The following is a 12,318-nucleotide window of genomic DNA, read 5'->3' on the forward strand; positions in this document are numbered from 1 at the left end:
TTTAAATTATTTTGATAACCAGTATTCTTAAAAAAATTAAGCATATATGTTAATATGTGTTACTATCATGGTTGTCAGCTGAAGCTTCGTGAAATACAACTTATTTTTTTACTAACAATTGAAATTTTAATTCCATTTTACTACCACTGGGAAAAATCATAATGGAAGGGATCAAAAATTGGCAGGTATGTTAGTGGAATAGAATATATAAAAAATTAAACTTTCTTTTCTTTCTACATACAATTTCACAATATGTATTTCTGATAACATTTTTCTGATAACATTTTTCTGAAAGTATAAATTAAAATTTATATTGTTGTTGTTTCTAATGCCACTGGTCACTACCAGCCAACCTGCTTAGTGAAACTCATCAATTTAAGTATAGTTATTGATAATTTCTTTATTTCAAATCTGCCAATTCACAAATCATGGCTTCATTAATAGTTATACACAAAACTATAAAATGTGAATGCATAAAATTAGCTTACCTCACTACAAAAAATATTTAATTCATTAATATCCGTACTTAAATTTATTTCAGAGTTAGAAATGTTGGAAAATTTATTCATTTACAACATGCAATTAAATAAATAAGACCTTAAAAATTATTATATTATTGTTATAAGATTAATCAACAAGAGAGAATATTAACGAAATTTCGAAAGTAATTTTTTTAGAAGTAAAATATTAACTAGTTATGTTGTATCTATTTATTATGATTAGTATTGTGATTGTATTGATAAAAACTTAAGATACAACATAAGCAAAAGGAAAAGACAAGTAAAGATTGATTTAAGCTACCAAGAAAAAACTAGGATGTTAAATCCAAAACAAAACAAAAATATTTGATTTATAAAAACCTTATTAGTAAAAGTTAATTCAGGCTGAAATAATAGTCAACATTATTAAAGTTACTAAGTTTATTAGTTAAGTAAAAATCTAGATAGCATAATTTTGATAATCTAGTGATAAGGCTGGTGCACATAACATTTCGAGAATATTTAATACATATATAATTTAAACATAAAATAAAAGAAAAGGCACTTAATTAATATTAAATTTAAGGGGATAAAAAGAAATATTTATAGTTAAAAAAATACGTTACAGTCTACTAGGAGAAATCCATATGCCACCCCGCAACATGAGCTTGTTTGTTTTCTCCTGGTTCTAGCAGCCAAAAAAGCTCTTCGAAGAAGAATAAAAAAACTTCTGTCACCTCAACTTTTGCGACTGCGCTGTTAATGGTTTCCACTAATTAGCCGCGAACAGCTGGGATAATTTATCTCTGGTCAAAGGGAACGAATATCTCTGCAGCAGTGGTGCTGCTTTCCAATGTTTAGACCAAAAACTTTCTGTTTTCAGCTTGAAGGGAGTTTATCAAAAATTAAAGCGCCATAAAATTGCAGTTTAATTAAAGTGCCTAGCAATGATATTGAATAAAATACACTCATGAATACAACAATTATTAAATCTCTGGCCATATTACATATTATTAATTATGTATTATTATCAGCAATTGACTGTATTACTTAATACATAACAGTTATCATGAAAGACATTATCAGTAACTATAACCACCAATAGTAATTAAAACCTGTAATATATTTTGAGAATACTGATTTAGAAAAATATTTTATTAAAAATTTCACTTAGAATGTTTAAGACATGCATATACTTAAAACATTAAGTTTTATCAATACACTTCTTTTATTTTTGACAGCAAACAAAAAAAAATATGTGTTTAGCTTACCTTAAGTCTCCAATAGTAGCTGATGGATTAAAAACAATTTCTGCACGATTAAGTCCATAAACCATCCACTTTTGTGGATGATGCCTTCCATAACAGATGTTGATTGCAATTTTTCCTGAAAATGAAGTCAATTTTATAATTTGTTTCATAAGTTGCAGGATAATTTAGAAAGTCCATCTTCTTTATAGATGCAATACAGTGGATTCATTTTAATATAAGCTTATTACAATAAGGAAAAAAACAGCTTTTTGTTGTATGAGATTTTTCAGAACGCCAGTTTCAAATCAGCCAATCGGATTCTCTCTACAAGCAATTTTTTTTAAATGGACATTTTTAGCAAAATGTACAATTCAAATGTAAAAATAAACAAGGGGTCACATATATGTTGTGACAAACTTCTAAGGAAGATAGGACATATCTGGATAAGCATTGCATAGGAACCCATGCCGGGGAAAATCATATTCTGCTTGGAGTGCTAATGAACTGTTTCTTTGCATACTTTTGAACAGGTCATAATAGGGAAGTGCCTATGCAATTTTAATCCTGATTTTGTATCCTAACTGCCACAGAGAATCATCCTCACATTTACATGACTTCTTATTATATACAATGCCTTAAAAATTGTACATTTTAACAAAAAAAAATTAACTAAAAATGTGATTTTAAAGAAATATTTAGCTTCAAAAGCCAAACTTTTTTCAGATTAGAAATTCCCACACCCAAATTAGGCAAGATCAAGTATTTGTATAAATGCAACAGAAAATTTGTACCCCAGTGTTATTGATATTATTTTATAGTTTAAACTTGCAAAGATTTCCCCAGAATTTCCTATTGATATCCATGAAAAAATTTCAATACAAGTTTGAATTGTTCAATTTTTTTTATTATTTGAAGTCTAAAACTCAGTAAATCAAAAATAGTGCATTTTTTTCACAATTTCTCCTTTTCTGAGAGAAAATATGAAATAAAATTTATTAAGTATAAATATCAAACATACTTTTTCTAGGGATTTAATTAAAATCAAAGATACATTTTTACACAAGATTCCTTCTTTATACTCTATGCATTTATGAAATACTAGAGCAAAGCTATTTGAATTTTCAATTTAAAAAATTCAGCAATCATAAAAAATTTTAAATCTTAAAAAATTCATGCTGTCAAATAATACAGTATACAATTATTTATTTAAAAAATTGGAAATTTTATTATGTTAGAAACACAAGTTTAAATTTTCATAAAGTAAAATAGAGTGTAAAAAATTGCCATCACTAAAAGACAAAAAAAATCTGCTAAATACTTTTTAAATTGACATTAAAAACAAACAAAAAGCTAAAACAGAATTAAAAACTTTGCTGCTTATGAAATAGAAAAAAAAATCTATTACAATTAAGCAGACTATGTAAGCTTTTCTTGTTAAATACTTTAATTTAATGCAGTACAATTTAAGAAATAACTGTTATTTCTTTAGCAACAAGCATTTTTCTTAATTTGAAATTACTTTTCAATTTTTTTTCTTAATTCTTTTCTAGACCTAAATAAAAAAAACAATCATAAAGAAATTTAAAATAAAAATTAAGCATCTATCATTTTACAAATATTGTGTTAGTATGTCAGGCTTAGGATGTATTCATTATAAATTAGACTTAAAATATTTTACAACTGTTTAAGAATTTGGAAGAGTTTTTAATTTAATCTAAGTATTTATTATTCTGATTTATTGGTTTCCTAAATAACAAGTTCCATGTAATAAGTAGACTAAAACAAAATACAACATAAAATTGAAAATATAACATAAAATTGCTGCAATAAAAAAATACCCTTAGCAGGTTAATTACAAATAATAGAGTTGGTAATTAATTTTATTTCATTCGTATTATTGTTTTTAATGTTTTAAACATGATTTAAACTGTCATGGCCAAAATTCTAACTCAAAAAGTTATGTTGAAAACTGTCAAAAGCCTTAAATATTAAATTTTTGTAATAATATGAGCATTAGTGCAATTCTTAAGATACTCATGGTGTCAGATGTTGACTTGTCATGAATTTTACTATCATAAATTTTATTATCAAAAATTAGTTCTTGACATAAAAAATGAGAGTTTAAGCCTCAAAAATTAGCTCAAACAATAATAAACAATCTATAACATATGATATAGGTAATGTTTACAGTAACCATGAAGAGGAGGGAAGTATGCACAAAATAATTTTAACAGATTTTAAGTAGGTATTAAATTGCATATAAAATTAACCGTAATTATACTAAAAATGTAAAACATTTCAAAATATAATTAACGTCATTTCAGTTAGTTTCATTAATATTAATTAATTTCATACAAGTGTTGTCAATTTTCTTTAAGTAAAATGAATTTTCAAAGCCTGAAACTGGCATTTTAATAAATAATAATTTGACATTGAATAATAATCATAAATAATTTTATTTTAATTATTTTATTTTAATTTTTCAGTTTTTATTATTTCAATATTTCACAATTCAAGAGGATAATATTCAATGATTTTTTAGAGGTTTTGAAAATTCATAATTGGCCATTGTGATTTTTGAAAAATTAAATTTTAAGTTAGCAAATTAAAGTCCTTGTCAGTTTAAAAACTTGTTAGTGGAACCATTTGTTTATCATCAAATATTTAAGTACAAAATCAATTATGGCATTATTCAAATTTTTTTTGTTAACAGACTCATGACAGCAAGAAATCTAAATCAAAACAAAGGCAGGTACTTTATTTAAATCACACAAGAGCTGCACAATGGGCTATTGGCAAAGGTCAGGGAACATCCCTGAGAATGATCTCCTCTGCAGAGGGGATAGCTCCCCTGCTTTGGTTGCCCGTCGAACTGCCCAAAGTCAAGCACTTTATGGTAGAACAGTTTAAGGAGGACCAATACCTTCACCCTCGGTCCCTAAGCAGGCTGATCAAAGTTGTCACCCACCCGCTTACTGACCGCAGCCATTGATGCTTGACTTTGGTGTTCTACTGGGAACCGTGTCTTTACGATCAGTCCACTGCAGGACCATCAAAACAAAGAGTGAGATAGAACTGTTAATCTGAAAAGGGAGATAAAGCTGTCAAGTTGAAAGGTGCACTACAATGCCTTTCATCTGCATTCTAAGAAATTGTTCATTATCAGGTGTTTTATTACAACACTAGGTTCTTTTCCTCTTGCCCTTATACGTCAAATTATTTTAAACCTCTCTAGACATGCAGTTCAGGGTTTGCCAGAATGCAGATGGGCCTGATGTCAGGATATGAGGAATTTTCTTCTAATCAAAATAGGGACTAGCTTTCAGTTTTATACCTATTCTGACAGATAAATAGAAAAGGTTCTCTTTGACTTTTACTAGGATTAGCTTCAACTCTTTTAACATTGAATTTTAGCTACTGACTTATTTGAAATTTCCAGAAGAAAGTTAAGCTTTATAAATTTGCCCAAAAATGAATAACTGAATCCTATTTTGCAGTTATGCTCATACTGTAGAGCAAAACTAATATTATTCTGTTCTTATGCAAATTAGTTATACTATTAGTGATCATCCGCTTATAGGAATCAAATGCTTCAGGTATAAATTAAATAAAATGCCAGACACTGTTTTAAATCACAGAATAAATTTATGATAGCACATTTAATAGTATTTGACTAAATTTCATATTGAAAAAAATATCTTTTAAATTTAATTTTTTTAAAAAAATATTTCCTTAAAATATGTTTAAATAACATATTTCTAGCCAGAATTATATTAAGAAACAAGATAACTTGAATTGTCAAGTTTAAGAATGTAATTTATACAGTCAATTCTTGTGAGATTTCAGAAAGGGACTGAAGTAGTCTAGTTGATTGGAGCATGTAGGTCATGACCGAATCTCTGCTCATAAAAAATATTTGCTAAACATGAAACTATGCATAAATTGAAGAATTTTTTGTTGTTGTTGTAACACAGTAATAATAAAACAACAACTTTTTTTATAAGTGGTTTCAACTGATAATCTCAGACTATCTACAATTTTTCTTTAATAACATAATTAGGAAAAAAATGTTTTTTTATTAATTGAAAATTTACTTCATTAAAATCGCCAACACGTGATATATGATACTTGTGAGATTTTCCTAAATATGCTCCAGAGCTTGAAATGACAACAGCAGTATTCCATATAGTATCTCCATAAGTTTCATCTCTTTCAAGAATATTAGATACAATAACCATATTGTGTTTTGCAGCTAACTACAAAATATAAAGAAACACAATTAATATATTGAAATAGTTTCTTATTTTGGGATGTTAAATATGTTAACTATAACACATTAGTCATACAGTTGTGTTATATTAAACTATTTGTCATGCCTCCATGTTGTGATGGAGCAGTGATCAAGTGTAGATGTTGTGAATAAAGATTTGTGAGAGTTAGCACGAAGTGGCTGTAAGGAAAAGACGTTCCTTGTAGCAGTCTGGGACTCTGAGAAATTATTCTTTGGACAGAGTGAGATATTACATTATGCATATGTCACTGTGTTTGTTTCATAAATTATTCATATATTTTTTTCTAATTAGCATCCTATCAATATATCTTAATGGAAATTTCATAAATCCTTCGATATTCACCTAATTATTGATGGTTGATTAGTGGAAGAATTTTCAAAAGTGTCATTATGAAAAAAAAATACTTTTACTACTTATATGTTTATTTTTTTATATCAATTATATATACAAGAAGAGGAAAAATAACTTATTTTCAATAGAGATAAATAAACAAGATAAACTGTTTAAAAATCAAACATGTGTCAAACATTTAAAAAATATAATACTCATTTCTTTCATAGAAATAAAACCTTTATAAATTACCTCTGCACAAAGGAGTGTCGTAGGACCCCTTTCTGCATTTTCAGCAAATTCACACCACGGATATCTTTCTCTTGTGCAAAAGGAAAAGGGCATTGCTATAAAATATTAAACATTGTATCACACTTAGTTTACTACTCAGATAATTAATATTCAGAAAATTACTACATCCGCAAAATATTAATATTTTCAAAAATAACATTTTTTAATCTTTATTAATTTTGATTTTTGAAAAAAAAAAAAAATATGTATGCTAGATTATGCATAGGTTTGGTATGTTTTCATGCTTGACAGTTTCATACTGTTTATAGACATAATCTTTTTTTCCTCAGTGACTAACATTTGCCTTCTTTTCTTAGACCATTAAACAAATTTTTGACAATTCAAACCAAACATGCTTATGACACTTGTATCATCAATGATTTTATGACACCAGAAATATAATCCCAAAACATTAATAACTATGTGGTAGCAGTTTAGTTCAAATTCTTAGTCCATAGGGGTTAGTGGGAGGTAGTTTCTTTGTAGAATTAAAGTATTATGGCCGTTTCAGATGCATTTCAATTTGGATACGATGTAAGGATATTTATCCCAGAAAAATTAATATAATCATTTAGAAAAAATTGATGTGTAATGTAAAACTTAAATTGAACGTAGCCACATTCTAAAATTATAAAAATAAAGAAAAGAAGTCCCTCAAAGGAAATCAAGAAAATTATTCTCTTCGCGTCAAGAATACTTTGCAAAGATATCTATTTAACGGTTGGGACCAGGAGGCCGAAGCCTCTGGTTCAACTACTAATAATTCAAAATTAAAAGTGAATGAATTGTTCCCAGTGGACAATCATTTGAAGAGATCCATGGTTGGTGATTTATCAAAAGATAATCAACATTAAATTTGAAAATAATTTGGCAAAAGCGAATCGCCAAAAAGACTGTTAGAATTAGTATAACTATGTAACTGAAACATTTTTGTGGTAAGAAATAAAGAATAAAGAGTTAAATATAGATTTTTGTTTTTTATTTAGTTGCAACAGTAAATTAATGAGTCTTACTTTAGTATTGAAATAAAAAATTAGCTGTTACATTGATTGATAAGAAAAGAATAAGATTATTTTATATTAGCTTTTTATAAAATGTATAAAAATTAAATAATTGGTTTAATTTAATTAAAATTCGATTAAGAATGATTTAAAAAAAAATACGAAATTTTAAAACCTAGGAAATATGCAATGCCTAGTGTGGCATCACAAACTATATCGTTCAGTTTCTGTATCAGCAATGGGCTTTTAGAACTAATTCCCCCTAGATGAACAAAATGGATTTTTTTTTCTCTAAAAATTAATTGAAATTCCCTACTTCTTTCAACTAATCTTTTACATCAAAAACTTTCTTTCGACTTTTTCTTAACAAACTAACTAAATTGGGAGATATATAAAATATGTTTTTTAAGCATATAAGCTAAGTATAGGAAAACTCAATAACAGACAATAAAAGTTCAAATGAATATCCCAAAGTTATTAGAATGAAAGGAGATTGAGTTTTTGTTGACATAAAAAAGTTGAAAAACATGTTCTCATTAAAAATTTGTTTAAGTTACCAGATCAAATTAGAATGAATCCATTTTTTCTATTAAATTGCTTTTCTATTAAGTAACACATAAAATAACCCACTTCATTATTCCTGAAAAAAACCTTAATTCTCCCCCTCTATATTACAATGCTCTGAAGTTAATGTTCCAAATAATAAAAAAAAACTATTCTTTTAAACTAATAAACTGTAAACTATTCTTGAAATATGAAAAAAGCATTCTCTTACTGCATGCTTTTTGGAAGCATATAATATTAACTCCACACTATGCTGCTATTTCAACAATATCCCGAATGCGATTATGAATGGCTTCTCTATGTCTTGATATTGGTGCGGTAGCAGGTTCTGCAATCGCATGTTGTACAAGACCAACTCGAACAAGACGGGGAGCTCGGAGATCTTCAGGCAATGCATAAAAAAAAATAACCTTTCAGTTCAAGATTTTTACTAGTGGCTTCAGCTAAAACACCTTCAGAAAATTCCAGTTTTCTAAAAAATTCAAAAATATTTAAAATTAAATAAATAAAAGAAAAAATACTGAAAAATACCTCAAAATATTTAAAGTATTTTTTTAGACAATTGAGGAAATACATTTGTAGTACATACTTTTCCTCGACTTTTGTACATACCATTAGTATGTCATTTTTACGCATTTTTCTTCTATTTATCATAACCAATACTACTTATTATTTCTGAATGAAGGCTTATTTTTTGCCTGAGATTTCTGACAAACCCCTGCTTTAACAAACAAAAAAAGCGTTTCGTATTTCTTGGGAACTATTTGGTGTTTTTTTTTCTCCCAAACTTAATTTTTTGGACAAATTGTGATTAGATATAACTGAAATAAAATTTATCTCACAAGTCAGCAAATTCACACTATAGAAAAAAACCCGGGTTGGCAAGTTTTTGACAATTGACATTTTAACCATGGTTTTATCTGTCATATCAAATAAACTGTAATAATGACCCCTAAAGATTAAATAAATAATAAAGCTTTATTCTTCAATAAGTAATGAACCCTTACAGTTCATTACATAAATCACGTATTCATAAGTAGTATAAGTAACTCAGGACAAGACTAAATAACATATTATCGTGTTTTAGCACTAGTATCATGGAATTCATTTAAAAAACTAATTACTTATAAACAGTGATCTACATAAACAACCCTCAGGTATCAAATACACAATGAAGTTGAGCGCTGAAAATGTATTAGTTATGTCATATAACTTCTCATATGGGGACATTTTGCTTTTGAATGGCTTAAAATAAAGCAACAAATATAGTTATAAATTGTGGCTTGCTTTAAGATATCTACAAATGTTTCCTTTGGAGTTTGTTCCCTTCTGGGAAATTTTTTTCATTTACTACCTTGCCATTGTCCTGTTGTAGCTAAAACATGGTGACCTTTAGTTATGATCCTACACAAAAAATATTTCATAACTTATAAGTCAAAATATTTGCAGGCAGTGTTTTGTGTAATTAACCCTTATCCAAAGTATCCTAGTATGGGGAATCCAAAATTGATAATTGTGTTAAGAAAAATTGAAACGATATCGAAATCTTACGAATCAGACATCAAAACCAGTTTTATAACCTGATGAGTATTGGAGTTGTTTCTTATATTTAAATTTTCAGCGCATTTCAGGATATTTCAAACAGGTTTGGATTTTTTTTTCATATCCGCATTCAACGGTAAATAAATTCCAATTCTTGCAATGAAATTTGAACTAAAATGAACCGGAAAGCATTGTGTAAAACTTTAAAATTAATTCTTCAAGAGTAACCATTTCGTTTAATATTTTGTTTCATAGAGGTAGGAAATCTTAAATTTGAGCAAATTTTGGAAAATTTTACATTCATTACATTCTAACTAATAAACTTTTGATAACTCTGAAGGATTGTGATTAAACTCCACCTTTGGGATCAGATGTTTAATTATATGTAATTATAGAGAAAAAAGTAATGATAGAATATACAACAATATGCATTTATTCGTAAATTATCGCGTCATTATTCGTAATTAAAATGCAATTATTCGTAATTTATCGTATTATAAAGCTTTTCACCAATATTAAATTGATATGTGACAATATAAGGTATCATTATTTTTACTTTAAATATCACAAATTAAATGAAAATAAGAAATTTTGTTTGTATTTATTTCTAATTTGTTTCTCTGAGAAATGTCTAATACAATAAATCACTATTCCCAAATTTGGCGATTTAAAAAAAACGCGACAAAAGTGGTTGTCGAACGGCATTTTTACCTAATGACTCTTCTTACAATGGTGAAATACTAACTAATACAATAAATCTCAAGCGTTAAATTTAAAATCATCACATATTTAAAGAAAATAAAAAGAAAATTACTTAATTCGTTTCTCAAAAATGCGATTTTAGAAATACTTTATTCAATGTAAGCATCTCGATTTATTTCATTATTAAATTTTTCTTTTAGTGGGTGACCTGTTTGGTGGTGAGTAGTTGGGATATAATTGGGATAAAAACAAATACAATACATATTCTTGAAAATATCATTCTATATATTAAAAAAAGAAAACATAATAATAATACAATTTCAGCATCAAAGATTAAAAATAAAATACCATTTACGAAAAATCGCTCGAAGAAAAAGAAACTCGTGTCTTAGATATAAAATTAAATCCACATTCATATCCTGAAGATGTTTCTATTCTATAATTTATTTTATGATGTAAAATAATATATATACAATTATGATTAAAATATTTACAACAATTATAATAATTAATATTATTAATATTCTCCTTTTAATTGGAAATTAAATATGCATAATATACTTATTCATTTATGAACCCCATCAATATATTACAGAAAACAAAAAAAACCACACTACATCAACAAAATGTCAATATCAAGCTGCAGCTTCAAACCCAAAATGATGTCTTCTACAAAAATGAATTTCTGTTACTCGTATTCATATTACAATTAAAAATAAAGTCTCTACAATACCATAAAATCCATGAAATCCAGTAGCCATAAAAAATGTTGAGCCAAATACCGAATCTCTAATTCCAAATAAAGTTTCTATATATTCAAATCCTTGCAATATCAAAACATAAATTCCCAATAATCAAGTTGCTAATAAAGAATTTTTAGCTATAATTCAATTTTCATTTAAAATAGCCTGATGACATGATGCTACTCCTACCCCTGAACTCAATAAAATTACAGTATTCAATAGTTGAAAAGCATTTAATGTTTCTACTCCAGTAGGAACCAATTTCAATAGTAGGTCTTAATCTTGAATGAAAAAATGATCAAAAGAAAGAAATAAAAAAAAAGTACTTCTCTAATAATAAATATAATTATCCCTAAAAGTCCACTCAATACTACTCTAGAATGATATCCTAAATGAGTTCTTTCACGAACTACATCTCGTCACCGTAAAATCGAAATTGTTATTCTTACTATAAATCTAACTATTAATAAATTATATTCTATATATATAAATATTTTTACCTTTCCTAATATAAACGATAAAATTCTAATTCCAATAAATAATGGTCAAGGAGAAATATTTACTGCATGATAAGGATAATTTCCAATAATTAATAATATTCAATAGCATACAATAATAACAAAATTCTAAATACAGATCCTTGAATAATAGCTACACCAAATTCTAATAATAATAATAATCTCTGAAAAATTTAAGAAGAAATTAATTCTAATAATCTGATTCTTGAAAACAATCCAATAATTAAGTGACCAGCTATTATATTAGCAGCTAGTCGAATAGATAAAGTAAAAGATCGTATTAAATGTGTAATCGATTCAATTAATATCAATACAGGCGATAAAAGTAAAGGACTTTCTTCAGGAACTAAATGAGCCGCATTACAAATAAAATTTTTAAATCATCCTATTGTAAAATAGCTTATTCTCATATTACAATTCCTAGTCCTATTGTAAATATAACATGAGCCGTTCCAGTAAAAATAAATGGAAATAAACCTATCAAATTTGATATAGTATATAAAGCTAATTAATCTTACACAAATAATTCCACAATATTTTTGAAGTGATACTTCTTATGCGACTTCCAACAAGGTTGCGTTAAACGTTTAACGCTACATTTTTATT

At 27.0% G+C, this 12,318-nt stretch overlaps 1 pseudogene across 1 annotated transcript in view; it reads right to left on the reverse strand.

Annotated features, from left to right (window-relative positions):
• Window positions 1–12,318, reverse strand: part of LOC147812640 (beta-ureidopropionase-like) — a 62,635-nt pseudogene that overhangs the window by 22,178 nt on the left and 28,139 nt on the right. Inside the window, exons 10-13 of the transcript XR_015433338.1 lie at window positions 8,419–8,679; window positions 6,604–6,698; window positions 5,824–5,985; window positions 1,751–1,865 (exon numbers count right to left, since the gene is read on the reverse strand). The product of XR_015433338.1 is annotated as a beta-ureidopropionase-like (transcript). The remainder of the gene's footprint in view (window positions 1–1,750; window positions 1,866–5,823; window positions 5,986–6,603; window positions 6,699–8,418; window positions 8,680–12,318) is intronic.

Source organism: Parasteatoda tepidariorum, chromosome 4, assembly GCF_982258835.1.
Source record: "Parasteatoda tepidariorum strain Cologne lab strain chromosome 4, Ptep-v5.0, whole genome shotgun sequence".
In the NCBI taxonomy this organism is placed as follows: Eukaryota; Metazoa; Arthropoda; class Arachnida; order Araneae; family Theridiidae; genus Parasteatoda; species Parasteatoda tepidariorum.